Below are 6604 nucleotides of genomic sequence, written 5' to 3'. Positions count from 1 at the left end.
GAGAGAGAGAGAGAGAGAGAGAGAGAGAGAGAGAGAGAGAGACCGAGTCTTTTATTTACAGTGACTCGCCGTTGACTCGTTGTAAAGCTCGTACCGAGCTTCTCAATGACGTGCATTATTTGAATCGTGGTTTTTAGCTACTAATGTTTAGAACCGCGCTGAATTTACCTGCGTAGAAAGAGAAAGAGTATCGCTTTCCTATGCAACAGTATGAAGTTTGAATGAATAGCGAAGAAGAAAGAGAGAGAGAGAAAGAGAGAGAGAGAGAGAGAGACTGAGTGTGAGTGCGAAAGGTCAGGAAGATTATAGAACTCAACTTGATCCGATCATGCTGCGCGAGAATCCGTGTGACCTGTTGTGTATGAGATGATGCGTATGTTACTTTTTCCCCATACGTGAATGTCTGTTGCTGTTGATTGGATAATTAAAGTTAATATTTTGATGGCACAAATGATTTAGTTGTACCGAAGTCCTCGTCCGGCCTGAAAGTCCGTAGGAGCAAATGATCTCGAATGCTCAAGAACACAATCCCCAATTTCCTCAACATTTCTCCCCTTATCCTCCCATTGATATCATGTAAGTCCTTTTTAGTGAGCGGTCAAGTATATCGCGCGATCACGGTACTTACGAGTGGTGTCGCAGACGAGGAGCTTTTCGCACTGCCATTTGGAACAACGCTGCACGGCTTGTCCAGACATTTTTTAAACACCCGTTTCTTCCTCTCTTCTCTCCCCGTTTGTAAGACGTCTGGACCACTCGAGATCTATCCTGGGTGAGATCGTCTTCCTGATCGTATGTTAATTGTGTAGAAACGCCCGTCGTTCGTGTATTTGCTCGACGGGAGTATCTCTTCGCGGATCGCTAGGACTTTGAGAAGATACCGTGATCGCGTTTAAACTGATCGAGTTCTGTCAAATTATAATTGATGTAGTCTAGAATTGTAGCCTGGAGAGAAGTAATCTAGCGTAATTCTCTCTCTTTTGTAGGAATCTAAGTTCGCGGTGAAATCGCGAAAAGTCCCTTCTCCACGTTCGACCGGGATGTTTCAAGTATCCTACATCTCTACCTCCGTTTTTATACTGCGTCCTTGATGACGAATAGTCAGTGCCGTGCTCCTTAACCGCGAATTGTCGTCGCGACTTTATTCCGTCGTCATCGTGAAACTTGTCTGCGGTAGTGCCATGCATTCCAAATGCTTTTGCCAGTAGATCCTTTTTTCGTAATTTGAATATTTTGTAGCAACTTCGCGCGTTCATACATTATATATCCTTACACTCTTATCGTGATTTTCCAAGTACGAGAGAGAGATAGTACATTAAATATAGAAAAACCTCTAGTTTTTTGATTTTATTAAACGCGAGGAGACAAAACGTATTTTTGACAAATACCGGCGCGGAGACATACGGCTTCAGAAATTTCATTGGCACCGTCGAATGCAGTGTAACATGTTGATTGTGTTTCACTGATTTATTTTTGTGTCTCCGAAAATTAAAATTTATGTCTTTAATCGTTCATCGACGAGATCAATGCACTTTTCAAACAATTTTTATATTTATGGATTATTTTGCACACAACACGCGATAACATTGATTAGCATATTATCCCGCATAAATGTTGCCACTGTATTTCGTAGCCTGGGTTTTCACAAGAAATATTTTTAGATATCTAACTCGCACAAATTCTAGAAAAATAATCTCATGATTTTTATTGTTTGTTTAAGAGGTGTGTACGTCAATTTGATTTTTTGTATTCACGTATCTATTAGATTCAATATCGATGACAATGATAATACTATCTTCGATTGTAAGAGATATTGTTAAATTGTAAATAACCAAGAAGCGTTTAATCGTCGACATGAAATCTACTTGTTGAGTTAATATCAAAGTTTAATGTGGGAGATATATATACATATATATATTGAGATCACTTCTCTAAGAGAAGGCTAAACTATTTTTCTAAGATAAGATCTTTCATAAATTACGAGATAAAATAAAATAAAATAAAATGTCTTGTGAAAACACAGGAAAACATTTCGAACTTGTGGCAATGTTTATTCGAAGCGGTTTGTACATATACATTTTAAGGCGATTATGTTGAATACTAACGATTTTCAAAAATCTACTAAACATTTATCTGTAATATTTTTTTTGTTTTAATTAATAAACTACCAAATAATATTAAATTTGTAACATCAGAGTAATTCTGATATACGAATTCATTAAGTATTTCAATAACATTTTTTTTTAATTGTTCTTTTTTATATTTATCAAAAAATTGATTATTCTTATCGAAATACGATGTCCTGAACGCCGAAATTTCGTTGCAATTTGCTGTTTTAACACGATTATTACCAACGACGATTAGAGATAACTATTGCAATCAATTTCTTGATCTCGATGGACTCGGTAAAGAGGCGCGTGTATATTTTTTTCTTTTATACATTCCATTTAGTAGAGATTTTTCTAAAAATTCGAAAAAGATAAAGAAAGAGAGAGAGAGAGAGAGAGAGAGAGAGAGAGAGAGAGAGAGAGAGAGAGAGAGAGAAAGAAGAAAAAAGAATGAAAGTGTCACAACGGAGAGGACAGAGGTGCGTGTCTTTCCGTATCTTGTAAAGAACTCGATCGCTCGCCTATTCTTCTGATTCATAATCGAGAGTTTGTAATTTTTATGTGTGACGGTCGTCGGAATTCGCAGCGTTCCGATTTTGGCTGAGATCGATTGTTCTTTTAAAATTAATCTGGTGCTAAATTGTAAAATCGTAACGTATAATTGTCGAATCGATGATTCTGAGATCTCTCAGTTGCATTATTTATATTAATTAATTGTGCATCAATGTACATATTTATAGAATTTTATTATTATTAACAGATTACATTATATGATCTCTATGAAATATAAATGGTTTAATCTATACCATATATCTTTTTATTAATCTTTAAATTATTATTGAATTATATATATATATAAAACGAAAAAATTAATTGCTTCAGATTTTGAATAAAAATGGGAAAGGAAAATTTAATTTGTTGAACAATAAGAATTTTATAAGATAGAAATATTTTTTCTTTAAAATCCATAATTTATTGTTAAATATTCAATAGTAAAAGATCTCTGATCATATCTATGTTGTGAGTTATCGAAGGCTATAAGAAATATGATGAAGAACATAATTATTGTTCCGATTAATATTTTAAAAGTTTTCATATATATTATATTCATTTATTATAATACTTAATAATCGTGAGTTTATTTTTGAAAAGATCTCAATTTTTGCGCGAAATCGCCGCGAATTGCGTCGCCGAATTTGCCAATAAGGGGAAAAAGGCAGAGAGTTAGATGAGAGAATGAAGCGTGAAATCGCTGAATGGAGAGAGAGAGAGAGAGAGAGAGAGAGAGAGAGAGAGAGAGAGAGAGAGAGAGAGAGAGAGAGCGAGAGCGTAGGAGACGAAGCGACGAGATACAGAAGTGACAAAAGATACAAAAATACAAAAAAATAAAAATAGATATATATGTGACTGTGATTTTCGGAGAGAGACTCTCGTGTGCGAGGAGTCGACGTTCTATCCTGAAGGAAGCACGGTCCTCGCGACTTTTTGCGATCGTTTCGTCGATCGTAGAGGCGAAGCTCTGGCGGACGATCCTGATCCTAGCATATCCTACGATCAAAGCTCCTCTTTCTCCTCTACCTCGACAACCTGATCGAGCCTGAAACGCACATGTCGGGATCGTGGCCAGAGGTAAACTCGCTCTCGAGTACCGTGCTTCATCAGACTGGCTTCGTAACGAGTATCGATATCTTCGTCAGACGAATAACTAATCCTTTATCCCGTAGACTAGACACTTCTTAATTAATCCCTATTTTTTTATCGAACGAATTTAAAATTCCTTTAACAGAGCTTCGGATAATCCGTGCAACAAGAGAAGTTTATATATTCCAAAAATTCGTATGCCAAAGATTTCTTAAAAGTGATAGGAGATTAACACAGGAAGTGTTAATTTAACATGAAAAAAAAATTATCGGATTCCGACGCCGCTCTGTGAGATAATCACTGTAGACTGTAAGTTATCGCAAAATATTTGCGCGAAGCCTACGTTCTTTACAATAAATTTTTCCGCCGTAACGACGTCTTCGTGATGATCCGGAGAAAGCGACGTCCTTGCAGCGGAAGGTCCTCGATGCGTGACAAAAACGAGGATTTCTCGTCGACATGCGAAGCCAGCCTGAGGGAACTTATAATAGCACGACAAAGCGACTTATCTTGTCGACTAATTAGTTGTTTAGCCTTTTCATCGTCGAGACTCCTAGAGTGCGTGCGATGCTTACCAGAGCGAACGTACGTGATATGAGCGTATTTTACATAGTATATTTAAAAGTCGTGTGCATTACGCTGTATCAGTGATGATGTGCGCTGTGAAGTAAGTAAGTTTACCAGGGATGCGTCGATGATGATTGATGGAGCGGATCGGAGAGAGAAGATGGTGATGATAATAATGCTGATGATGTTGATGTTGATGTTGATGTTGAGGATGATAATAATGATGAGGATGTTGATGATAATGTGGTTGGCTCGTGATTCGTCGTGAATCGCGGCGTCACGTTCGAGAAGAGAGAACGGATCGTCGATGCATGGAGAAACAGAAGGCCAAGCAAATATGTAAAAGTAAATATAAATTTTGTATCGCGAGGCGGGCCGGATCGCGCCGCTTATCGGTCTGCGGGATCGATGGAACATTTCCCGAGGAAATATATGATCGCACTATATTATTAATATACTAATCTCTATATAGCTAATAATACTGATGTATATTTTTGGATCCAAAAATTATAATGGAGTATTTTTAAAAATACTGAGGAAGAGAAAGATCGACAGTATGTTTTTCATCTTTCTCTTTTTACGACTGCCTTCATATCTCGTTGCAACTGCATGTAGTATTTTTTAATTTAAAGTACATTTTTGACAGGGGAAGGGGAGAGTTTAAACATTAGATCTACCAGAACTACCTTACATCAAAAGCGGTGCAATATTGCTGTTTTTTGAAGTTTCCAGTTGATCCCGCGGGCTCGCGAGCGTCTTCGCGATTCGCCTTTCGCCTGCGGTGTCCTTGTACGTACGAGACAATATTTTCGATAATATTTTTTAACGATCGAGTCGCGAAACACGAGCCCAACGCGTAGATCTGTTGTTCGATGCTTGAAACCGCGCGGCGGTGGCGACAAGTGTATCGCAGGAAAGTAGAAGCGAGTACTTCTTTTTTTTTTTTTTTCGTTCTCGCCGATATTGCCGAAAGAGAGTATTTTACTTGGAAAACCGATTGTAGTTGTACTTTAAATTGCAGAAATTGCGATTGAAGTCCTTTCATTGTGTCGCAAGCGAACGCCACTCCTGGAAAGAATTATCGATGCTGCAGTCTCTCCGTCAATTAAGAATCACGTGTTCCATAGTAATTAACCGTAACATATTGTACCGAATGAAAATTCCAATAGTGCCGTAGCAATAAAGAAAATTGCGTCTGTCGTGAGTCTAGATAAAATTCAGTGGATCTCTCGTTTCCGCGAAATCGCCGCGATACCTCCTCTTGTTAAAATGATATTTCGTTACGTTAAAATGACCTCGCTGAGACTCCCTGCGATTCACAAAATTTTTTCCGGGGCGGAATGCCAAGAGTGACGTCACCGTCGCGACGAAGTGGGCGAACTAATTAAAAAAAAAAATAGAAAAAAAAAACAAAAAAAGCTGCGTGCGTGGATGACGTCTGGTGCGCTGCGAGAGAGTGCCGAGTGCTGCTGCCGATCGAGAAAAGCGATCGGATCGAGCTAATTATAATTGACGCGTTGTGGGAAGAAAATGTGTTTCTGGGCGACCTATATATGCGTGGGTGAAGCGAAAGAAGAAAATAAAGGGGACGATTCTGGATGTGGACGTCCGCCTGCCGTCGTTGCTCCACCCTCTCCTCCAAGCAATCTCCTGGCACTCGATCCGCCGATCTCTGTAGGATAAGGCTCCTTTGTGTCGCGATAAGAACGACAGGCGACGAGCAAAAATCACGGCCTACTCTCGCGATGCGAGGGGACAGTTTAATCGCTGACTTTTCGAACGGCGTGATCCCTTCGTAGATCGGACGTAATCATTAACGTTTGCTCAAATCGATGCCCTTTTTGCGTCTGCGATCGGTATCGAGCTAAGGGAAAAGCACCAAATTTGTTCGCGCCTTGCGGACATATCTAACATTTTTGACCGATAAATAATATAAAGAAGATAATTATACTATTTCGAGTGATGTGATGTTACAGAAGAGATTTTATTTTATATATTTAAGGGAAATATTTGCGAGAAAAGAGGGAACATAAATCTATCAGATTTAATGTAGCGTGAGTTTACATAATCCACTGGCTGCCACGTCAACTAAATGTTACGTATTACGTAACGTAAAGATATTTTTGTCGCAGACTTTTTTGCGACGGTACATTATGGCAATCAACATATAATAGGATAATAATTAGATATTGGATCGCGTGATTGAGATCTGGATAAGAATACGCAGGTAATATTTCAATGAAGATCCATCAACATCTCAGACTGTACGGAGCATTTACTCGGGGAAT

The sequence above is a fragment of the Cyphomyrmex costatus genome, unplaced genomic scaffold, assembly GCF_001594065.2.
Source record: "Cyphomyrmex costatus isolate MS0001 unplaced genomic scaffold, Ccosl1.0 scaffold141, whole genome shotgun sequence".
Lineage (NCBI taxonomy): Eukaryota > Metazoa > Arthropoda > Insecta > Hymenoptera > Formicidae > Cyphomyrmex > Cyphomyrmex costatus.
This window is presented reverse-complemented; position numbering follows the sequence as displayed.